Here is a 25,621-nt window from a genome sequence, read left to right as displayed (position 1 = left end):
TATTAGCGGTAAGGGGTATTGGTTTTTGATGGTGATATCATTAAGTGCCCTGTAATCAATGCAGGGTCTGAGGTCTCCCTCTTTCTTAGGAACAAAGAATAGAGGAGATGCAGCAGGAGATTGCGAGGGTCGTATAAAGCCCATGGCTAGCGCCTTGTCAATGTATTCCTTTAACACGACATCTTCTTTAGGTGTTAAAGAATAAACACGGCCTGTAGGAATTTTGGCACCCGGAATCAGTTCGATAGGACAGTCGTACTGTCGATGAGGAGGTAATTGTTCTGCCTGGCCTTTATCAAAGACATCAGCATAATCAGCGTATTCGCATGGTATGATTTGTCGCATTGATGTACAACGCTGATAGCAGAATCCTCCACCACAGAGGCCAATATGTGTTGTTTATTTGACACCTCCTGACTGGTAAAGCAATGTTCGTTGCAATGAGTCGAAGGATATTGGAGCGATCCCGAAACCCAGTCAACAGTAGGATTGTGAAGGGTTAACCATGCAAGACCAAGTATGATCTCGTACTGCGGAGCAGCAATAACATCGAAGACGATTTCTTCTGAATGGTTATTTGATAACGTCATCCGAACAGGTACCGTCTCCTGGGTTACCATACCAGAAGTTAACACAGATCCGTCCACGGTATTCACCGTTTCAGGTTTTTTTTTGTTTACTAGGGGTAAGGAACGATTCTTGGCATAGGTGATGTCTATATAATTGCTGGTGGCGCCAGAATCAACCATGGCCTTGGAAACCACTTCTCGCTCATCACAATGTAACGTCACCTGTACTATTACAGGTGCATGTTTAGGAATGGTACTGGAGTCCGATGAAACACTCGACATAGGGACTCCTGCTAATGTCGAGTTTTGGCGTTTCCCGCACGCTTGACGGGTTTTTTAGGACATGTTGCCAATAAATGCTCGGAAGAACCACAATACATACATAAGTGGTTTTTTCTTCGGTTCTCCCGTTCTGTATTGGACAATCGGCCTCTCACGGCGCCTATTTGCATGGGTTCAGGGTCGTTAGAGATGACTGCTGGTGTCTCTGACCGCCCCGAGACTGGCATGAAGGGCTTTTTCTCTCCCTTTCGAGCATTCCTTCGGGCGTCGATTTGTAGAACCAAATCAAGCAGCTCTGGGAAACCCGTAGGAACCACAGGAACAGTAGATAAGGCGTCTTTCAGTTCTTCAGAAAGACCCTTGTAAAAAACAGCCGTTTTCTTGCTGTCAGGCCATTGGGTTTCCGCCGTCAGTTGATTGAACCGGGCGACGTAAGACATAAGGGGTTGGCTGCCTTGTTGTAGGTTAAGCAACTCCAAATCTGTGGCTTGAGTAGAGTAACGCATGTCAAAGACTTTACTCATAGCAGTCAAGAGATCGTCACAATCGTACAACAAAGGGCTATTAGTTTCCAACAAAGGGTTAGCCCAAGCAGCAGCCGTGCCCCCTAAATGGGAAAGCACGAAGGCTGCTTTTGTGATTAGGTCAGGAAAAGATGTAGGACGGCAAAGGAAATGGAGTCGGCACTGGTTTACAAAGGTTCTGTAGGTTTTGGGATCACCCGTGAACCTTTCTGGAGGGGCCAAGGGAAACTGAGTGGGCATAACCACGTTAATAGTCTCCTGTGGGGGTGCCGTAGTCCCAGATCCGGATGCGGTAGCCATCGGCGCTTGTGTTCCCTGAGGACTACCATGTAGGGCGTCTTGCATAACGTCCATACGGTGCCGTAACATGTCCTGTGCAGTAACCATTTCGTTTCTCAAATCGTGGATCAACTGTGTCAAAACAGTTAAAGGATCCGTACCCTCCATGGCTTCTGATTCTGTCAGAATGCACCAAAGTATCAACCGAAAAGGATACAATATTCAAAAGGATACAGGAGGTAGGGTCTTCCGGATCCCTGTTCACCCGACTTGATAGTCGTGAAGTCAACAAAGACCTTCCAAATGATACAACCCTCTGGCTGATAAAACAGGCAGAGCGATGGATCACTGGAAAGGGCGTGGGTAAGGTATAGTAATCCAGCCTAGGACAAATTAAAGTATCATGAATAACTGCTCCAACCTGAGTATGATGAGTTAGATAATGACAGGAATGATCACACTGACCTGTATCTCTGGGTAGAACAATCCAGAAGTCTCTTGATGGATTTGAAATGAAGAACAAAACGACAGGGAAGGGAAAATTAGTAAGGGAGACTTATCCCGGACGGAACGAGGCTCACGCTAGATACGGGTTGAATTCACCACAGGATAGCGTCCAAAGTTCAGTTCAAAGTCACTTCCAATAATCCTTGAAAGGCTTCCTTCCCACTTAGGGATCAATCCTTCTGTTTATTCCACAGATGCAGGAGTTAGAAGAAAATAGTGTTTGAAGACAACGTGAGCGTGTGGATTTACACGCGGGCAGGAATCGCGCAGCCTGGGCCAGCCGCGTGTGAAGACAACGTGCGCGTGTGGATTTACACGCGGGCAGGGTTCGCGCAGCCTTGGCCAGCCGCACTTGAAGACAAAGAGCGCGTGTGGATTTTACACGCGGGCAGGATTCACGCAGCCTGGGCCAGCCGCACTTGAAGACGAAGAGCGCGTGTGGATGTTACACGCGGGCAGGATTTACGCAGCCTTGGCCAGCCGCGTATGAAGACAAAGAGCGCGTGTGGACTTTACACGCGGGCAGGATTCACGCAGCCTGGGCCGGCCGCACTTGAAGACGAAGAGCGCGTGTGGATGTTACACGCGGGCAGGTTTTACGCAGCCTTGGCCAGCCGCGTATGAAGACAAAGAGCGCGTGTGGACTTTACACGCGGGCAGGATTCACGCAGCCTGGGCCGGCCGCACTTGAAGACGAAGAGCGCGTGTGGATGTTACACGCGGGCAGGTTTTACGCAGCCTTGGCCAGCCGCGTATGAAGACAAAGAGCGCGTGTGGATTTTACACGCGGGCAGGATTCACGCAGCCTGGGCCGGCCGCACTTGCAGACGAAGAGCGCGTGTGGAATGGCACGCGAAGGGATAGCTCCAGGAATCAGCGTGTGGCGGAACACACGCTATCGAAGGCCCAAAAGTAGCTGTAGGAATATACCAGGATGTAGATCAGAGGTTCAGCTACACGACGCCAATAGAGACGATCAGAAGCAGCGAGTGAAGTTTCTACGCTGCTTAAATACGTGATACCGTAGTTCACGTGACGAAGCAAAAGTCACGTGAAGTTAGCGACGTGAAAAGTGTAAACGTCGTTTTCCCGGTAACGTATCGAATAGCCTCCATTTGGAGTAGAACGGTCTAGCTGTTCTACGAGCGTAGCGTCCAGCATGCATGACATGAATAATTTCTCCTTGCCCAAATAAATTCCCCTTTGGGAATATTGGTATTGACTGTCTTTTTATGTCAGCTTTGTGCGTGAAGAACTTAGTTAACAGAGGTTTCCTTTCTGAAAGTTGTGGTCTTGAAACCTCGATCCGTAATGGAAATTGATAAATCCAAAAAATCAATTTTGGAATCACTAAATATGTGAGTAAATTGGCCTAGTTGCTTGAGCAACTGGAGGTGAGGGTGGGGCTGCTCCATGGAGTGCATCAGATGACTCGGCCAGTGCTGCTCCAAAATAGCCTGTGATTTTATTCTGGGCTCCTTTTCCCCTTACTTCATCCTTTCCACAGCCGAGTACCTGTTCCAGCTGAGTATAAGGGTTGTGGGGAGGAGGATTGCTTCATGATGCCTTCACAGTGTATAGGGGACTTGGCAGGTGAGTAAGTTGATTATAAGGCGGGTGACACCCACCAAAAGCATGTGAGTTGAGAGTTATGGTACTAGTATGCCCAAAGAGATGCAACGCCTTGACAACAGTTTTATTATTATGATATTCATTGAGCGCTACCCTAGCTTCGAGAAGCAACATAGCACTTTACAGAGGTATACACTAATACAGATACATAACGAAGCGCTTTACAGAGGTGTACATTATTATAGATGCATAACAGGGCGCTTTTCGGTGGTAAAAACACAACGGAGATACAGTGTGTCAGTCCGGTCTAACTTATCCTCTTCTTCCGAATATGCCCCCGACTCCCCTTCCTCCCTTTCCACCTCACCTTGAAGTCTCCGGCGTTGTGACAGCATTGGGTTGTCTTTTGCTCGAGTCTTTACTCCTTTTTTTTGTAGATGAAGGCGACCAAGGTAGGACGCCACAGTGACACCCAAAGGGTGATCTGTGGCAACCCTCCGCAGCCGCCGAGTACTGGGGAAAAAGCCAAAGGCATAAAAAACCCCGGAAGAGATGAAATTCCGCAGCTGAAGGAAGCTCGAGTATTATGACTCCAAAGGATACTGTAGTGAAGTAGGAACGGATCTAACACAGCGGGGGTGGAGGTGCTGACAAGAAAGGCAGATAGCGATAGGAAGTGTGAAGCCGTAAGTACTTCAGCTAGAAAAGTTTAGGCAAGGCAATCCGAAATACAGGCAGTGGTCGATACACGGGAGGAGCAATAGGTAAATCCAAGCAGGAATGGGCGAGGCAGAGCAATCCGAAAAGCAGGCAGTGGTCGATACACGGGAGGAGCAACCGGTAAATCCACGCAGGAATGGGCGAGGCAGAGCAATCCGAAAAGCAGGCAAAAGTTGGAACCGGGAAATCAGTGGAGAGAAAAGAAAAGAAGGAGAGAGGAAGGAACCAGGGTAGCCAGGAAAATAGTAAACTGAAAGAAACGAAGGGAAGCGCACTCACGGAAGACGGGAGGGTGGAAGGGAATATTAAGAGGACCAGATAAACAGGCGGGGAGGAAACGAAGGAAGAAAACAGTAATAACCAGAAAGGGAATACCAAACGGAGATAGCGCAGGCAAGAGACAGAACGAAAACTGTACGTTGCAACGCAACCCGACCCCGGAAGTGAAATGTATAAATACCGGTGTCGGGAGGCTGCAGGAAACAACTAGACCGACACCTCACGTTTTCCTCGGACGTGATGGTGCCAGTAAAGGCGGACGCAATCTCCACCTATTCCACAGCCGCCAGATTCCCCGCGGTGTGACAGTATGCCCCCTCCCCAGGTCCACCCCCCCAGGTTTAGAAGGGTTCTTGACATGGAACTGTCGTAGAAGGAAGGGGGTACGTAAGTGGGATCTGGGTTCCCATGTGTCCTCAGAGCTTGGATAGCCTTTCCAGTGGACTAGGTACTCCAATCGACCTTGATGATAACGAGAGTCGCAAATGCGGGAGACCTCATAAAAATCTTTAGAGGGATCCGGAGGTACAGATACCTTCCCTTTCGTCCGAAGCCATTTGTCTTCAACAAATGCCTTTAGTTGGGAGGTGTGAAACACTGGGTGCACTCGGCGTAGTTGTGTGGGTAATAGGAGACGAAAGGCCACCGGATTAACCACGTGTGTTATCTTGTATGGTCCGATGAATTTAGGTGACAATTTTGAAGGACGCACCCACTGTGGTAAGAATTTAGTGGAGAGAAGCACTCTAGAACCGACTGTCCAATCTGGGACAGGTCTCCGGTGTTTGTTGGCTTGGAGCCTGTTTCTGTCTTGTGTATCTTTGAGTCCCTGTCTAGCCCGGTCTTGGGCCTCTTTTACGGTTGCTAATGTTGTTTCAACAAAAGGGACTGAGGACTCTATGTCAGTCAAGGGTAGAAAAATACGGGGATGGAACCCGTAAGTACAAAAAAAAGGGCTGGTACCGATGGCAGAATGGGAAGAATTATTGTACGAAAATTCAGCAGTAGGAAGCAACTGGACCCAATCGTCTTGTTGTTGATTAACGAAACATCGAAGATACTGCTCTAATGTACCATTGAGACGTTCCGTCTGACCATTTGATTGTGGGTGGAACCCAGAGGTCAGAGCTCTTTCTATGCCCAACCGCCGACAAAAGGCTGCCCAAAAATGCGAAGTGTATTGGGTGCCACGATCAGAAATGATTTTGGTAGGCAGACCGTGTAGTCTAAATATGTCTTTGAGAAATACTCCTGCCATCTTGGAGGCTGAAGGCACTCCGGGTAATGGTGTAAAATGTGCCATCTTGGTAAAAGAATCAACGACCACCATTATACAGGTGCATCCTTGAGATTCGGGCAATTCCACTATGAAATCGGTAGATAATGTGGTCCACGGGCCTGTGGGAACCGGGCATGATTCCAACAATCCCAATGGTCTTTGGGTAGAAGACTTGTTACGGAGACAGGTGATACAAGATTGTACGTACAGTCTGGCTTCTTCCCTCATCTTTGGCCAGAAGAAATAACGCGATAAGAGATCTTGAGTGTTTTTTACTCCACGATGACCTGCTATCTTGGTATCATGACACCAGAACAATGCCGTCCTTCTCAAGGATGTGGTTGGCAAGTATAACCTTGCGTTGACTAAATACAGCCCATCCTTCAGAACGTACTCCGGCTTCTCTCCCTGCATTTCATCTTCAAATCTCTCTCTTGAATCATCCTTGACCTGTTGTAGGAAAGTCGATACCAAACCGATACAGGGAGATCTAGCAAACATTAATTCAACGGTGGTTTCCTGTTCTGACAAGTAGTCACTACGTCGGGACAGGGCATCAGCCACAACGTTTTGCTCTCCCGGGATGTAGGTTATGTTAAAGTCAAATTGAGCAAAGAAATGAGCCCACCTAGCCTGCCTAGTATTGTAACACTCAAATTGACGCAACACTTGTAGATTCTTATGGTCTGTACGAAGGGTGAAAGGGTGTTCACCACCTTGAAGGAGATGTCGCCATTCAGTGCAAGCTAAATTCATGGCCAGCAGTTCCCTCTCTATAACAGAATAATTACGCTGGCTAGGATTCAGTGTCCTAGAGTAGTACGACACTGGATGTTCTTCACCCTGAAATTCCTGCAGCAAGACTGCTCCTACAGCAGCTGAAGACGCGTCCGTCTCCACGATGAAGGGTTTGTGTTGATCAGATTGTCTTAGTATGGGAGCGGAGCAAAAGGCCTGTTTTAGTTGTAGAAATCCTTTCTCAGCTTGAGAAGTCCACTGAAATGGTAGGGAGGACTTCTTAAGGAGTGTGGTCATCGGGAGTACTAAATGAGAGAAGTTCGGAATGAACTTCCGATAGAAATTTGACAATCCTAGGAATCTTTGGATCTCCTTCACAGATTTAGGGGACGGCCAGTCCAAGATAGATTTAACCTTCTGAGGATCCATCGATATCCCCTCTGAGGAAAGAACGTAACCAAGATACGAGATAGATGTCACAGAAAACTCACATTTTTCCAACCTGACTGAAAGGTGGTTGTCTTTGAGTCTGCGGAACACCTCTTTGACATGTGCAACATGTTCTTCCTTAGAGAAGGAAAAGACCAAAATGTCATCGAGATATACGATGACTGAGTGACCTAAGAGATCCGAAAAGAGTCTGTCCATAAAACGTTGGAATGTAGACGGCGCGTTCACCAAGCCAAAGGGCATCACTTGGTACTCGTATAACCCGAAAGGGGTTCTGAACGCCGTCTTCCACTCGTCCCCTGCTTGGATCCTAAGCAAATGGTATGCATTACGGAGATCTAGTTTGGTAAACACCGTGGCTGCCTCTACAGCATGGATGATTTCTGAGATCAGGGGCATCGGGTATCTGTCCTTGACAGTAACTTTGTTCAGCCCCCGGTAGTCTATACAAGGTCGTAGCTCCTGGGTGTCTTTTTTAGGTATAAAAAACAAAGAAGCGCCTGCAGGGGATTTGGAGGATTTGATTAGATCGTTGGCCAGATTCTTATCAAGGTAGTCTTGCAGAAACTGTCTTTCTAGTACCGTCAAAGGATACATCCGACAAAACGGGACCAAAGCACCTGGATGTAAATCGATGCTACAGTCTTCTGGTCGGTGGGGGGGTAGTTCCAAAGGGATCTTTTCCGTAACCACTTCGGTATATTCTTGGAGATAGGCGGGTATACAATGAATGGTCTTTGCTTCTTCTTCTCCACAGGAGGTTTGGATGGTAGAAAAAGTGGGTTTTGCCAAACAGTTTGTCTTGCAGTGCTCGGAGTGAAAACTCAACAGGTTTCTGGACCAGTCTATGGTGGGATTGTGTTTACGTAACCATCCAATGCCAATGATCAGGGGAAAGTGGGCCGCTCGGATTAAGTCAAAAGAAAGACGTTCGGAATGCTGCCTGATGTGCATCGTGAGGATTTCAGTGGCATGAGTAATGAGGCCTGAGCTCAAAGGTTCCCCATCAACACCTTCCACCTTTTGATCTTCCGTCTTGGCAATCCGTGACAAGCCCTGGCTTTCTGCCCAATGAGTATCCATAAAGTTCCCAGCAGCCCCGCAATCAAGGAGTGCTTGGGTTTGAATGGAGTTCTTGCCAATCAGAAGAGTAACGGTCATTACCATGAGTCGGGCATCATCTGATTCATCTGAACGGTCTGAAGTAGTGACTGAAAGAGTAACAAAGGGACTGGAGTCACTCCCTCGGTAATAAGTCCCTAAGTTTACCGAGGGTGCTCGTTTCCCGAGCGCCGGGGAGGAACAGACGGACAATCCCGAAGTAAATGAGATGAGGATCCGCAATACATGCATAGATTTCCTTCTCTTCGTCGTCTGCGTTCTTCAGTAGTGAGAGGGGAACGAGTGGTTCCGATTTGCATAGGTTCTTCTCGTGAAAGACGTGTAGAGGGAGGTGGCATCGAGGAAGGAAGGACAAGGGGCATGGCACCACCACTCTTGATCTTGCGGCGCTCCGCTCGACGTTCGGACAGTCGGAAGTCGATCCGAAGTGTTGCAGTGATCAAATCTGCAAAGTTTAGGGGACGTTCAATACGTGCAAGTTCATCCTTCAACTCTTCTCGAAGACCCCTTCGAAAAATGGCATACTGGGCCTGTTCTTGCCACCCAGCTTCTGCTGCGACCTGCTTAAACGAGGTAATGTAGGACATCAGGTCAGAGCTTCCTTGCCTGATATCTAAGAGGTCCTCAGAGGCCATGTAGGTGCTTTCGGTTCGTAGAAATGTCTGTCTCATCAGGGTTTTGAAAGCATCATAGTCCTGGAGAACCGGTTCGGTTCTGTTAACCAGTGGGGTGGCCCAAGCCAAGGCATTGCCAGACATATGAGTTATCATATATCCCACCTTGGCATGACCCGTAGAAAAGGCATGAGCCCGAAAAGAAAAATGCAGGTGGCAGGCATCCAAGAATTCTTGTAACCTTTTAGGCGACCCATCAAACTTCCCAGACACCAGTGGCAAAGGGGGTAAGTCAGCAGTGGGTGGATCCCGCTCTGCTACTCTTTGTTGTAGCGCAACGTTGGCGCTCTTGAGGTTTTGAACTTCCAAGTTCAGGCTTTGAACCGCCGCAATCAATTCCTGGACCTGTTGCGGCGTAGCCATATCTGATTCTGGGCGTTGCAAACTACTGTCAGTCCGGTCTAACTTATCCTCTTCTTCCGAATATGCCCCCGACTCCCCTTCCTCCCTTTCCACCTCACCTTGAAGTCTCCGGCGTTGTGACAGCGTTGGGTTGTCTTTTGCTCGAGTCTTTACTCCTTTTTTTTGTAGATGAAGGCGACCAAGGTAGGACGCCACAGTGACACCCAAAGGGTGATCTGTGGCAACCCTCCGCAGCCGCCGAGTACTGGGGAAAAAGCCAAAGGCATAAAAAACCCCGGAAGAGATGAAATTCCGCAGCTGAAGGAAGCTCGAGTATTATGACTCCAAAGGATACTGTAGTGAAGTAGGAACGGATCTAACACAGCGGGGGTGGAGGTGCTGACAAGAAAGGCAGATAGCGATAGGAAGTGTGAAGCCGTAAGTACTTCAGCTAGAAAAGTTTAGGCAAGGCAATCCGAAATACAGGCAGTGGTCGATACACGGGAGGAGCAATAGGTAAATCCAAGCAGGAATGGGCGAGGCAGAGCAATCCGAAAAGCAGGCAGTGGTCGATACACGGGAGGAGCAACCGGTAAATCCACGCAGGAATGGGCGAGGCAGAGCAATCCGAAAAGCAGGCAAAAGTTGGAACCGGGAAATCAGTGGAGAGAAAAGAAAAGAAGGAGAGAGGAAGGAACCAGGGTAGCCAGGAAAATAGTAAACTGAAAGAAACGAAGGGAAGCGCACTCACGGAAGACGGGAGGGTGGAAGGGAATATTAAGAGGACCAGATAAACAGGCGGGGAGGAAACGAAGGAAGAAAACAGTAATAACCAGAAAGGGAATACCAAACGGAGATAGCGCAGGCAAGAGACAGAACGAAAACTGTACGTTGCAACGCAACCCGACCCCGGAAGTGAAATGTATAAATACCGGTGTCGGGAGGCTGCAGGAAACAACTAGACCGACACCTCACGTTTTCCTCGGACGTGATGGTGCCAGTAAAGGCGGACGCAATCTCCACCTATTCCACAGCCGCCAGATTCCCCGCGGTGTGACACAGTGGGGGTTAGGGCACAGAGGGGGACAGAGGAGAGGTACAGCTGTACCGAGAGGCAGGGAGGAGAGGGGCGTGCAGCATCTAGCGAGTCAGGTGGCGCGAGGCGCGACGTGATGGCCTAGTTGTTGAGGAGAAAAGACTCTTTGAAAAGGTGGGTCTCGAGTTCTTTTCAAATTGTGGATGCAGGGAAGAAGAAAAGGAAGGGTCCAGGAAAGAGGAATCCAAAAGACAATAAAATGGGGAGACCCACAAATACATGGCTCCTAGGAGGCAGAGGAGCAAAGGGGAAAGTAGAAGGAGAAACGAAGAACAACTCTGGAAGATCTGAGGAAAAACGGGCCAACCAAGGAAAACAGGAGTGGCCTCTTGGGAGTGCAGCTCTAGGATTAGGATATGTCGGTGACAGCTGTACGCGGATAATAACACGGTTCAAATGAGGTGCCTGTGACATTACTGGCATAATGCCCGTCACACACAGCAGGGACGAACCCTGTGGCCATGTTGGAAGGGACTGCGGAAACCGCCAATGCTGAAACAGTTGCCATTGCATCTGTGCAGGTATGACTGATCTGAAACCTTTAAATGTAGTATGGGGTAGAAGGGCCCAGCTAACAAAAGATCATATTCATTGCTACAGAGTCAGGACCATGGCTAGTACCCACACTCAGCCCCAAACAGAAGAAATAGGTTTAGTGCAGCAGAGGTAGCACGTCTGTATGGGCAGTAGAAGTGAAAGCTTCTCTTATACAGAACAGGCACATCAATTGCAGCTGCATCTAAAGCTACAGTTTTCCCTTCTTGTTTTCTCTCTATCCCGATTCACTTCCCTCACCTCACAACCTCTATTGTAATTTAAGTATTTGGCAACGTTTTTCTTCCCTGCAGCTAGCCCTCATAGACCCAAGACTTAAATGTTTATGCTTGAATGATGAATTCCAAGGAGGTCCTCAGCTTCCTAGGCGTGTTGTACTTTTCATGGGTATTTGTGGCCTTGAGCTCGGTATTGCCTGGGGGTAGTCAAGCCTGAAGTTTAAAAGATGTCCCTTCACTCAGGAACGAGCATAGGAATTGCAGCGGAGGGGTAGTGTAGGCAGATTTATTTTTTCAACCCAATGATATCTGGTTGCATGATTTCGGACCAATTAAGCGTTCACCTCTGACATCTGTGTGCAACCTGCACACATATGAACTCTGGGAGAGTTGACTTGGCCCTTAATCCTTCAGAAGTTGATAAACAGAGTACCTTGAAGATCCTTCTCTTTCCAATCAACCAAAATATTGAACTCAATGCCCAGTTGTTCTGTTAAAAGGGTGTGAGCTTGTTCCTGGGACCAGCCCAAACACAAAATAACATGCTCTCTTCCCCTGCAAGTTGGAACTTTATGTGACACACAATGCCAAAACCAGAATATAACATACTTGCATTTATTTGACAATTAACAGATAGCATGGAAAAAGCAGAAATTTAGTAGAATGGGAAGAATGCAAGTTATAAATCACAAATACACAAATCACACATTTTACGTTCCTAGATACTCAAGCTCGAACACGCCACATCAAGGACCTGTTCAGCCTAGCACCTGGCACCTCTCCTTCTCTAGACAGCACTGAACTGGCCTTTGCCCCTCTCTGGAGTCAACGTGTAGGTGAGATATGGCAGGCTAGGAACCTCTTCACATGAGTATGCTGTTGATTCTGGGTGCAAACCTTTTATCTGGCGGGATGGTCACTGAAGGCGACGTTACCTTTCTTGAACCTTCAGTGCATAAACATGTTTGCTGGTGGAAAATCCCAACTCTGTATCGATCCAAGTCGCTCTGCAAAGTAACATAGTGTAAGTGTAAGTTTGCCAGCATTCAGTACACTCTTTGAATACACTGCTAGCTCTATTTCCCAATACAGTAGACTATATGCCTGATATGCATTGTGGTTAGCTCAGTGAGTGTATGTGCCTGCATGCTTTTCTCATACATTACACCAGGTGACTCTACAAAGATCAAATAGTCTTCAGAAAATCTCTCAAAATCTGGCTGCTCAGTAAACTACAAAACAAACACTAACATGACATCTTCTGAAGAGCAGACTAAGCAAACATTTCAACCCCTAGTCCCCTAGGCTGTGACTCTAAAACCCACCAGAAATGGTCCTACAACTCCCACGGGAAGGACAACTTAGAATGTAAATACATAATAGCTGGCACAATTCTGGACACAAAGACCTATCAGAGCAATACCCTCTGAAACCAGGATAAAATGGAGTCTCACTCACTGACATGTGTAAAATGCCTGTGCACAACACTTAAATCAATAGCACGTTGGAGGTCAGAACCCCCAGTTGGGTCAGCCCCCAACCTTTTCTCCCCATCACATATAAGACACTGACACCAACCCACAATTATCATATAAATGGAACCCTGGACAGAAACAACACCTCATCAAGATGGAGAACGCCACAACTTGAACTCTACTGATTCAGTATTGCCTTCAAATTCTAATAGGACTCCCCAGGAGCCCTAGGCCACCTCCCCCTTCCTCAACCTTTCTACTAGTATCTTGAAACTACATGCCAGCACAATCCCAACCACAGTCACCCTGGGGAGCAGCCCAGTGCTCATTGCACAACCTGCTACATCTTTAGCTCTATCACATATGGCGCTCTGTCAGGGACTCTCATTGTCCCAGCACTTCTATTCATATATCATGAATTTATACTTTTAGATAGTACGGCTTACAAGGACACAAAGCACATCGAGCCATACCAGCACTCAGGACTTTGGTACACCCGACTCGCACTCATCAATGCCATATGTTTAGTACCTGCCTCTCCCTTATTTTTTATTCTATTTACTTTTAATGTGCTTAGCTCAAAAAGAGCTTTTTCACATAAAACAAATATACACCCATTACTAAACACATAGAGTTTAAGATAGATACAAATTACACAATTCATTTCCAATAACATACTAAAATATATACTAAAATGCAATCATAAAACATAAAAACCAACATATTTATGTTCCTTTTTACAAACTCTCACATTTCAGGAGCCTAACCACTATTAACCAGATCCGATAAAGTGAAATGTGTAGTCGAACCAACCCTGAGTTCAGGCAGTAATGCCAGAACTCCTCCCTCTTTATTGTGTCATAATCACTTACAAATGGTTCCAGATAACACATATAAATACTGCCCAATTGCTTACACTCGGTCATAACATGTTTTGGGGACTCGAGAATGTGCTATTTTCCTGCGAGAGTTCAAACCTAGGCCATGTAACCGACAGAACCAGGAGTTAGTTGATATGCAACCTTAAAATCAACCCTCTTACTTCCGGATCTGGGCATTCCAATAAATACCTTTGGGGCAGTCATAAAAGTATGGAAAATCATGACACGGACTGATAGGACTTTAGCTTCTCTAGGTGGGCATAATCGAGATTCCAGTCCCATAACAAGATTTTGTCTCTAAAGGTTTTATTTCATTTAAAATAATTGCCACTATTGTGTGTATCATGGGGCCAGTCAATGAGCTCAAACAGCCTTTTATTTAGCACTGCAACGTTGGTAGCTTTTACTCTAGGCTCATTCTCAATGTTCCTGGCCATATGGCCTAATACAGGGCATTTAGGAAGATTGGTTGCTTTCAAATACAAATCTCCTCTATGTCTTAGGACCAAGAACCTCAATGATGTTAAGCCAAGCTCCAATCATAAAAGGTCAATTGAAACTGCCTGGGGGAGATTTAAGATTCTTTTCCAGAATCATCCCTCCAAGGCATTGAGCCAACTGAGCTCTGTCAGGGCAAGTGCCTCCAATCCATAAAGTATGCACAGACAGAAACCTTGCACATAAAATGTCCTCAAACCAGCAGGGCTATAGCCTGCTGTATGCTTTGCAAAGTTATGAAAGAGCCCTGTCAGCTGGGCTGCCCTCCGACTCTTTGCAGCAATGAATTCCAGGCATCTCCTGGTTTTCCCTAGCTCAAGATCCAAATATGTATAACTTTCAACCTTATTCGATAGTGCTTTGCCCCAATAATAATAGCAACCTTCGAGTTGGCCTGTTTGTGCATAATATTGTCTTTGTTTTTTCTAGATTGATCACGAGATCATTCTCCCTAGCATACATGTGCAATTCTCGTTGTAGGTGAAAGGGTCGACTGTAATTGATTTGAATGCAATAGTTTCAAGTCAAAAGGACTGGAAAAAAAGGTCAAATCTATAATTATTTTTTTCACGTTTTTGGTGTAAAACCACTTTTTTTCCTATACGGAAGCCAAAAAATAAAAATACATTTAAAAAAAGGCATTCAACCTTTTTTTCAGTCCTTTTTTTTCAGTCCTTTGTTTCGATTCTATTGTCATTCGAAACAATGTATTCGACCCTTTGACTGGACACCACAATTCTCTAATAGATCACAACATACAGGTGTCTGTATGGTCAAGAAGGACCATCTCGTCCACATACATCAGTGAAGCAACATGTACTTTCCCTATCCTAGGGGGCAATGAGCCTCACACCTCAGTCTTGCGGAAAGGTCGGCCATCTGCAGATTGAATAATAAGGGGGCGAGCAAGCAACCTTGCTTCATCCCCCTGTTGATGTTTATCCAGTCCATAAAAGTGTCTTACTCCATCCAGCGTGATCCGCACCTTTGTGTCAGAGCGCAATTATATCAAAATGTGCACAAGCTACATAGGGAATCCCAACGTATCCGATTTGCTCCACCGCCTCCTGCATAAATTATGGATGGTGGAGCAGGTAGGTCTAAAACAAGTTTGGAAATCCTCCAAGGTATGCTTTGCTGCCACCCACTGCTGGAGCCTGCAGACCCCCAAAGATGCAAAAATCTTCTGTCACGTCCAACATGGACAGCTATCGATAATTGGATGGCAAAGTGAGTGGACCCTTCTTAAGGACTGGGATCAAAAATGCTTGTCTCCAGGAGTCTGGGATGGAATGAGACTCACAAACCTTCTTGAATAATACCTCTAAGATGTGTGCCCATATTTCAGGGTCTTTTATGGGCACCATGCTAGCCAGCCTATTATGGCCTGGGGCTTCCAAGGATTTTAAATGCCCAATGGACATCAGGATGCTCTCCCGGTGCCAGTCCAGATTCCACTCCATGCACCTGCCTCACCCTTATCACCACACTCTCTTTTGGTTTGGCAACACTGCACGTCACCACAAATTTCAGAGATGCGCTATACAAAACCACTTTACGTTACCTTTAAATTGGTTAATACCACTTATTACAGCATTTCGGAGAGGGAGGCATTTGGCATGAAGTGCTAGATAAAAACGTGAAGTTACTATTGTAAAACTTTAAAAAATGGACCAGGTTTAGATGGAAGTTTTTTTTTTTTAACAGAAGACTTTATTGGTTTTCTCTTACACATACCTCAGTAGTATGACAGCTTGTATCATATCATTTGTTATTGCAACAAGGCCCAACACATTAACCCCCAGCCAACTGGCCTCACCCACCCACATTCCCTACCCCCTATTCTGCCTGATAGACTTGTACCCAGTTTATATGGAACGCTATTGATTATCAGTTTACTGAGTGGCCACTTTAAAGAAGACTGTTGAATGGTCATGCTGGAGATGTAATATATAAGTTTGGAGGAGCTGCCATTTAGGGTGCTGTAGGTTCCATAGCTCTCAACCTTTTGTGTTGCCAAGGCGGGTGAACAGCCCAATGCAGTGAATGGGAGTATAGGGGGCATTACGGGTCAATCAGCTAATTTTAAGATGGGCAACACTAGCCAAAAATGTGTGAGGTGAGAGATATGCGGTTGGACTTTGAAGGTACCTGCTTAAGGAGAAAGGTGGGTGACGGGGTGACTGCTGACTGTAATTTTCTTTTGGTATGTCATTCTATGTTAAGACGGAAGGCTCGGATTATGCTTTCTCTCTTTACTTGAAACTCGAGCAGCATAAAAAACAGTTACAAACCAAAATTACACATTAAAAATGACATTTCCCAGATATAGGGCCTGATTCATGGAAGTGTTTTATGATGATGCAATCCCATAGGAAAACGTTCCATGAATCAGGCCCATAGTCTTTTGTGTGTAGTCCATTTTTGATATGTCAACAAAACCATGTGTCCTTTTATAACCAATCTCATTGCACCATGCTCCTTATCTTCCTCTACATTCCTCTGTCTTTCCTCTTTTTTTGCTACTCGGGCAGCCATTTAAATGCTTTTTTAACACCGTACAATATGATATATATGTATGAGAGTGATTTCGTTATAGTTGCATAGATAACTTTACAAGACAGCGCAAGCGCAGCGAGTAGACTGTGGCGGAGCATTTCGCAGTCAGCAGGGAAAGTATATATACTTTGTAGAACGTTTGCGATGGGGCTGAAAGCTCCTGCAAAGGCAACGTCTCCGTTCCTCGGAAAGGGGGCACTGCGGTCCGGAAGTGATCCTGACCACAACGGGACCAATTGAGGTTCCAGCACTCAGTGATCACAATCCTTGTGATATCGTGATGGTGGACCTCCTCACGCATCCACTCGTGTATCCTCTCATACATGCAAGGATACCGCGACGCAGGAGCTGGGGTGCAACACGTCTTTAATCAAACGATATCTGACTCTAACTGCCCGTTCTGGCGGTAACCCCGCCCATCCCCAACACGTGGGACGCAGCCCACTAAACAGTGATAACAAAAAGAGGACTCATCCTCATATCAACTAACAGTGACGACACCACAATCCTAACCATTTGGTGGAGCGAGGACATCAATCAGTGTAGAGATTTCGGATTAGATCATACCGAAATTAACAGAGCACGCACAGCAACGCACCGGAGGTGTTGCTCTACACAAGCTGACTAGAAAAGTCAGCAGTTTACACCTGAGCGCCACCTATTGATCAATAAAGAAGCCGACAGGGGAGAGGGTTGGTGGAGGTGTTAAGCACCTAATATCAAGCAAGAAAGCCAGCAGCTAATAAAGAGATAGTGCTAAGCACAAAAACGGGCACAGACCCAAGATAAACTGAAAATATAAAGTAACCCAGACCCACCTAAACTGCAGATTTCTGACAGGTACAAGTCCAAGAACCCTACAAAAACCCACTAGCAGTACAAAAATGCAAAGCTCCAGTGAAGATTATGAGGAACCCCATATCAGCAGGCAATGGTAGCCTCCAACAGGGGCCAGTTAGTACAGTGTGTACTGGGCACAGGCCTGGGGGCAACATCCTAAGGTAAGAGCTTGGTGAAGGACCATATTACTTATTCCCAGGGATGGAGGCCCTGGGGGGAGAAGCCTGGAGAGACTCCAAGAGGGGCAAGGGGGAACAAACACAGCCAGAAAGACCCCCAGCTTCCGAACCCCCCCCACCCCCCCGGGGCACACCACGCAAGCAGAGAGGTGGTGAGAAAATAGTGAGTTCATGGTGAGGACAGGTAAAGAATACACGGATGATGAATCCTATTCAGAGGACGTGGAGGAGGAAGAGTGGAACGAGACATCCAAGGAAAGCTCAGAAGAGCATAATGTATCACCCCCAAGCCCTCCTGACAAGCCTAAGACTGCCAAGAAAAGGAAAAGAATGGAGGGAGGAGGAATTGATGGGCTAGGTATTTGACCCGGATTCTCTCATCCATCCCAGGTCGGCGTAGTGGGAGCCCCCCGCCAAGATTGCACATTACATAAAGAAGAGAATTTGTAACACCCTGTCCAAGGAGGCCAGGAGCAAACTACAGGCAGAATGCAGCAGGCCCCAAGTGCCAGAAAACATGGAAGAGGCTCTGGAAATAGATGAGAAGAAGGAAATAGATGAGAAGATGCTATCCTTCATGGTCGCTGCGGCAGGGACATCAAGAAGGGGAAAGATAGATCCTGGAGATCGTGCCAGGATAAATGCCTAGATGTCCTAGGCTGAAAAACAAATATTTGGCAGATGGCAGAAGAGGTAAGACAGCCAGAGCAAAAAAGTAGAGCCGGAAATACTAGTGGGCTGGGCGCAGAGGGCAATATGCCTACTCGGCAATGCTAACAACGCCCTGACAATGGAACGACAGAGGTCCATCCTCATCAAAATAGAGCCCAAAATGAGCAAACTAGCTATGGCAGAATCAACATCCAGCAGTAGAGGAAAACTGTTTGGAGATGTGTTTATTAAGGAGATGGCAAAGTTTGCAAATGCTTACGCTGTGATATATATGGAACAGGCATCATTAAAAAGTCTTTGACCATAAGGTTTTTGGAAGGGCTTGTTAGGGAGAATTCTCTGTTTAGGCTGAATTTCCTAACCTAGTGAGTCCCCCAGCAGCTTTGCTGGATTTCTGGAGTTCGTTTTTTTTTCCTGCCAAGAATGAGACTCTTTTTCTCTCACTCTTGGACATGATTTATGGTGTTGCTTTGAATGTTAATGTGTTTCATGTGCTATGGGGTCTTTTACTCCATAGGGTCTCATATGTTTTTCTTATGTGTGTTACACAGCATCCTCCGTGCAGTAACACAGGGGTGTCATAGTGACCCCCCAACATAGATTCCATACCCTGGGCCTACTTCTGTCTCCCAGGGCATGTAAAGTCACCATTGGCTTTGCTAGTCCCAAATTATGAACAGAAACCAGTACAAACCATCATATTGTGGACGTACTGGTTGGGGCAATTCGATTGCCCCGGGGTCTGTGGTTCGAGGGGGCACGTCTCTGTCCCCCCTGATCGAGTTTTGGCTGGTGGCAGTGGATACTACTTTTTATATTCGACCGCAAATATATCTCTATGGGATTTTCCCATTGTTCGAGGCTACCAACTTTAATTATTTAATCCTTATAGCCTCGAACATACCGCCGGTTTATTTATTTAATATTAATTCACCGGTTGGTATTTTCTGCCAGAACTCGGTTTTAAAATGGCGTTTGTGTTCGCCTCTGTAACTCCAAACCAAAGGTCGAGCCTTTGTTCCACTTTTGGCGGGCTTCTCCACAGAAGCCTCCAAAAGTGGTGCCACTCTGTCTGGGATGCACAGGGGGTGTCGGAGGGGGTTTAGGCACCCTGGACTGAGTTACCTTGGTAACTCAAGTCGCACTCTGGTATGATTGGCCCAAGTGGTGAGCCGACTGGCTCACCACTTAGCATGTTTGATTGACAGCCAGGCTGAGTGAATGGGGGTGTGCTGCATAAAAGCAGGGCTTTTGGGACTGGAACTTCAGAAGTCGCCACAGGACCTGAAAATCCGACGACGGAGAAGCTGAGCCGACCTGCTACGACGACACCACCGGTGGAGCCCTGCTGAACCGACTCACCACTTTCCAACGACAGAGAAGATCTTCCGGCTGGAGAGTCTTCTTCCCCTGACTGGTGGGCACAACCAGTTTACCGTCTTTTTCTCGCATCCCAGGACGTCTTGTGGTCGAATTGCCCGTGCCAAGCACCCCGGCAACCGGATAGCCACTTACCACTGGACCGCAAATAAAAGGACCGCTCCTTTTAATTGAGAACTCTGCGGCTGGTTTCTTCCCTTGCAGTGCAACGGACTCCTGCTTTCCTCCCCGACGAGATCCTCTCTTCCCCCGGACAAAGCACCGACTTGCAACTGCTGCCAGGAACAACTGCCCCCGCTGGAATATTCTCACCATTTTAAGGTACCGTGTCCGCCAGGCCTCCCTTTCTAACGATTGCTACAAGGTAATAATAATCCCTTAACCTTCTGGACTGGACTGGCCGCCTTGACCATCTAACTGGTCCCTTTCTTTTTGGTCCAACTCTTTCTGAACTTATTGCGAGACTTTTGGGCACTTTGAACCGTGTGACCTTGAACACATTTTGACCGGATCCTCTTAAAGTGGGTCCGGCCTTGTTAACTTTGACTTTACGGTTTTAACCTGCCTTCTTCTCCTACTGTTTTCTTCCAAAAGTGTTGGGATCTGTTTCTATCTTTGCTCTGCCTTTCTCTCCCTTTTAAACCGATTGATTAGAGTACCATCTTTGTTAAGCGCTCACCGCTGTCTGAAAATAAGTGTTGCTTTACTTAAGACTTGTCTAACTAATCGTTGAAGGGAGTGTATATCTTTTAGTGACCGTGTTTTTGAACTGCTTGATATTAGTGCCAGTGTGTTTTATTAGATGTGTTTTTAAATAAATAATTATATCTCTTTAACACCAAGCTCTGGTCAGTGTTTGCTTGTTCTACTGTGTTCTTTTGACCTATTGTGAATACTCTGTATACTGCCTAACTCTTCTTGAGGGAAGTCTGACTGCTCAGCCACAGCTACCAAGTGAATCTGTGTGGTACAGACTGCTACCAAGTGGGTTTACTGCCAAACACCTGTAGTCTTAAATCTTTTGCAGTGGTCCCAGAGGGAACTGCACAGGTGTCTGCCTAACAGGGCTGGCAGAGGAAGAGGCCACTCTGCCAGCTGGTTCCCCTCCTAAAGGCCCAACTATAGAACCAGAAATGACTGTAGAAATCAAGAAGAGTGCAGACCCAACCCCTTCTTTCAATCGAGGGAAAGGGGTAGAGGCAGAAGCTGGAGAGGCACACTCACCCGCTGGTAGCAGGGGTCCCAGCGGTAGGGGGAACAGCACAGTTCTTAGAACAGTGAAGAGAGTTATCAGGAGATACATGGGTCGAGCAAACAGTACAGGGTTTCCATCTAAAATTCTGGCAGGAACCAGTACAGGCAGAATACCTGAAGCCCATGAGGTTCACCGAAGAAGACGAAGAGTTATTAAGCAAGGAGATAGTGGAACTAGAAAAGAAAGGTGCCATTGCTCTAGTGTCTGACTCCTCGAACGGGTTTGTGAGCAATATGTTCTTGGTCAAGGGCAAAAAGAAGCAGAGACCAGTGATAAACTTGAGAAGTTTTAACACATTCATAGTATACAGGCATTTCAAGATAGAGGGTATCCATCTATTAAGGGACATGTTGCAGAGGGAAGACTGGTTGGTCAGGATAGACCTCAAAGTAGCATATCTGACAATCCCAATAGCGAGGGAATATCCCAGATTCCTGCAAATTTGGTGGGGAGGCCGGAAGTGGGAATTCACATGCCTCCCATTTGGTCTAGCATCAGCGCCTTGGGCCTTAACGAAATTAATGCGGACAGAAGTGGGTCACGTCAGAGAACAAGGGATCAGACTGATAGTATACTTGGACGACTTCTGACTGATGGGATAAGACAGGAGGAGACTGCTAGAGCAATCAGAGAAGACAATCCAACTATTACAAGAGCTGGGCTTCCTAATAAATTGGGAGAAATCTGCATTGGAACCAGTACAGACAATAGAGTTCCTAGGGTTCGTGATAGACACGAGAACAGCCACGATCAGCCTACCGATAGACAAGTCAATGTGATCAAGAAAGAGATCAGCTGAATAATAGTGAACGAAGAGTTATCGCTCAGGGAGGCATCCAGACTAGTAGGGAGACTAGCATCATCCATTTAGGCAATCTTCCTGGGGCCACTACACTACAGAGCTCTTCAACGCCTGCAGATCCAACACCTGAGAAAAGGGTTATCATACGAACATAGACTACCGATCTCTTCGGAAGCAAGGACAGAACTATGGTGGTGGTTCAGACACATGGAGGCTTGGAATGGGAGGGTGATATTTGGCTCATCCACGGACCTCATTATAGAATCAGATGCCAGCTGTGGGGCCTGGGGGGGCCGCTGCAGAGAGATGACAACAAGAGGCAGGTGGTCAGGGAAGGAACTGGAGCTCCACATCAATTGTCTGGAGCTGATGGCGGGCTCCTTTGCAGTGAGATGCTGGACCCAGGACAAGGTGAACTGTTGCGTACTACTAAAGATGGACAACGTCTCAGCAGTTCGGTACATAAACAGACTGGGAGGGACGAAGTCCAGGATGCTAGCAGAGCTAACAAAGGATTTCTGGCACTTGTGCCTAGAGAACAAGATCATCATTACAGCAGAGTATCTCCTGGGTCTGCAGAATGAAGTAGCAGACTGGAATTTGAGATACCCGAGAGATGCCAGCGATTGCCAACCTGACAGGACAGTATTTGCGTCCTTAATGGAAAAGAGAGGAGCATGCAAGACAGATCTGTTCGCATCCAGGCTGAACACTCAGCTGAAGCGATTCTTCAGCTGAAGGCCGGATCCAGCAGCAGAGGCAACAGATGCATTTCAACAAGAGTGGGGAACGGACAAGGAATACACATTTCTGCCATATACAATGATTCTGAGCAGTAGCAGAGGCCAGGAGACATCAGGCGACAATCATTTTAGTGTCACCGGACTGGAGGGGTCAGGTATGGTTCCTGGACCTTCTTGAATTGTCGATCGACAAGCTACTGGTGCTGCCCCAGTTCAGGGAATTGAATCTGAATCCAGTGGGGAGAATCACCCACTGAACCAGGAAGCAGAACTGAGACTGATTGCATGGGAGATTTCCGGGCGGCCTAGCAAAAGTCAGGACTTTTGGGAGACGCTGAAAAATTAATCGAGGAAGCGTGGGCACCAGGTACAAGAAATGCCTACAGATTGGCATGGACAAGGTGGAGTAGCTTGTGTGTGGAACAGCACATACATCCCACTAGAGCAGATGTAATGCAGGTAGTGAATTTCCTAGCGGCTTTGGCAGCACAAGGCAAAGCTTGCAGAATGTTAAACACATATAGGTCAGCCATATCTGCCGGACACCCTAAGACTGTCAAGGCCACCGTTATCCAAATATTCACAGACATGGGACACGAATACAGTCCTGTATAACTGGCTAGACAACAAACACTTGACAAGAAAAGCAATATTGGCAAAGCTCACTTCACTGCTCTTCCTCATAGCTTGCAAAAGAGTGTCAGATGTAAGAGCACTCAAAATAGAAAAGAGACCCTTTGGCCCTTCAGGGGGTCACATTTCACATTAACAAGAGAACCAAAACAGGTATCAGAACAGTTTCCTACTCAGCTTTCCTGGACCAACCTAAATTATGTCCAGTCTGGTGCTTGAAAAAGTACAAAGAGATGACTCTTAGAGCTACGGGAGTAACACAATTGTTTATTCACTAAGAAAACCATTCAAGGACGTAGCAGGGGCCACCCTAGCCAGATGGATTAGATGGTGCATGATGCAGGCAGGCATTGACATTGGTACTTACGGAGCGCCCTCCATTAGAGGAGCTTTGGCGTCTTTGGCATTTAACGCAGGGGCCAGGTTGGAAGACATCCTAAAGGCAGCAGACTGGTCTAGGGAGTCAACATTTAAACAATTTAATTTCAGACCAATAGAGGAGATGTCTGCTTTGGTGTTAGGTAGGCTTTTAACAGGCACATTCTGAGCCTCTGATTTTGACATATTTATGTATTTATTTATTTATAAAGCGCAACTAACCCAAAGGTATCTGTGTGCATTGCTTAGGAGTACAGTGTAATTACAATCAATCTGCTTACAATCAAATATAGACAGAAATGGAAAGCATGACATCAAGCGAGAATTTGTACATAGGCATGTATTTTGTAAGGATACCATAGCAAATCTGAATGACAGGCACCTTAATGGTCCTATACAAAAAGTCAAGTTTTCACTCTTTTCCTAAAAATCCAGAAGGAAGGTTCTGCTGTAATGGCTGTGAAGGGAGTTCCAAAGTTTTGCCGCTAGTACTGGGAAGCTGTTGCCCCCTGCTTTTTAAAGCTTGAATCTGGGAATATTTAATGAGTGTGTATGAGAGGAACACATAGGCCTGTTGGATTGATTTCTGGTGAATTTGGAAGCAGAGTTTGACAGGCATTTGTGAGTAATGGCTAGCATTTTGAAGGGGATTCTGTCCTGCACTTGAAGCCAATGGGCGTTGCATCTAGCTGAGGAAATATGGTTGGCTTTCAGGATGTTCAATGCCTCTCTAAGAGATTTGTTTTGAAGCACTTGTCATTTTTTCACATTACGTTTGTTAGTACCTAGGTATAGTGTAAAGTTTTGATAGAATAAGTGCTCTCACCCAGGTAATGCAGCTGTTAGTGGACAAAAATGGTCTGCAGGCATTGATCAATTTAGAAGTGTAGGCTGTTGCCGATGCTGTTGCATTAACTTGCTTGGTAAGGGGGAGATTAGAGTCAAGCTAGCGTCCAGCTTTCAGTGTTCTTCCAACCCACTCCCTTCGCCTTCCTCCTCACCTGAGCTGTTTGGTTCAAAGTCGTCTTGCTGTAGATGTCTCCGGGCGAGATAATCCTTCTCCTTTTTTGGTGGAATGTGCCTGCCTGGGGTAGAAGCCACAGTGGCTGTCTGTAAGCTGCAGACCTGTGGCTCCTATCCCGGGGAAAGGCCGGTGAACAAGGGGAAAAAAGCTGAAAGCTTAAAGAAAAACCCCTTTGAAGGAATTGAAGGTGTAGAGAGCAACCTGATGTCTTCTGAGCGTGGTACTGTGAAATCCGTAGTCCAGGATTCCAGTAAGCCGGCCCGTGGGTAAGCGGAATCCGTAGGTCCCAACTGGAGAAAAGACAAGCCGGTAGGAAGCACAGGAGACCCAATAGGACCGTCAGGATGGGTTGCCTGCCGAGTGTGGGGTGAGTAGCTGCTGAGCGAGGTAGGAGAGGACCAAGCCCTAGCAGAGACAGCAAATCAAGCAGAGAGAGGAGGTAAGGAGGAAACAGATAAGCCGAGGTAAGCGTAGCTCAAGAATAGCAATATAGAGACGGTGCGAGGAAATCAGCCAGGGTGGCATCACAAAAGGAAAGGGTAGTAAATGAAGCCAAGAAAAAGAAAGAGAGAGAAGTACTTCGGGACGAAGCGAGGAAAGGAAAACGAGTGTTTTAACCAACGAGGAACAACACACGGCGTAACGGTTGCAACGTGCCGACCGCTGGGAGTGAAGATGCTAAGTACCACCCAACGGCGGCCATGTTGGTAACCATTAGACCAGTAGATCACGTTCCAAACAACGTAATGGAAGCATTAATGGCAGCGCAGCCGGTGGAGCAGCCGCCAATGCGGCAGCAATTGCCAGTCGCCTCGGTTCATGACAGATAGATGCCAAGTGTTTTGACTTCCTTCGAAACTTTAATTATGTTGCCATCGATATTGAAGGTTTTGAATAAGTTCTCTAGTTTATTGAGGTGGCTCTGAGATCCTATAAGGAGTTGCTCAGTCTTGTCGTCATTCAGGCAGAGGCCGTGGATGGCCATCCATGCCTGAATATTTGAGTATATTTCTTTGAGGAGTTTAGAGTCTGTGTCATAGGGATGAGGATTTGGGTGTCATCCGCATAGTTAGTGTAGGTGACAGCCAAATCATCT

General features: G+C 46.7%; 1 long non-coding RNA gene across 1 annotated transcript in view; it reads right to left on the bottom strand.

The window, feature by feature from the left end:
* Positions 1-11,853: 11,853 nt before the first annotated feature.
* LOC138581438 (uncharacterized) overlaps positions 11,854-25,621 on the bottom strand; it is a 167,107-nt gene continuing 153,339 nt past the window's right edge. Inside the window, exon 3 of the long non-coding RNA XR_011304552.1 lies at positions 11,854-12,213. This is a non-coding gene — a long non-coding RNA (uncharacterized lncRNA). The remainder of the gene's footprint in view (positions 12,214-25,621) is intronic.

The sequence above is a fragment of the Ambystoma mexicanum genome, chromosome 3p, assembly GCF_040938575.1.
Source record: "Ambystoma mexicanum isolate Mex_15411 chromosome 3p, UKY_AmexF1_1, whole genome shotgun sequence".
Taxonomy (NCBI): domain Eukaryota; kingdom Metazoa; phylum Chordata; class Amphibia; order Caudata; family Ambystomatidae; genus Ambystoma; species Ambystoma mexicanum.
The sequence above is the reverse complement of the archived record's forward strand: the minus strand, read 5'-3'. Positions and strand labels throughout refer to the sequence as shown.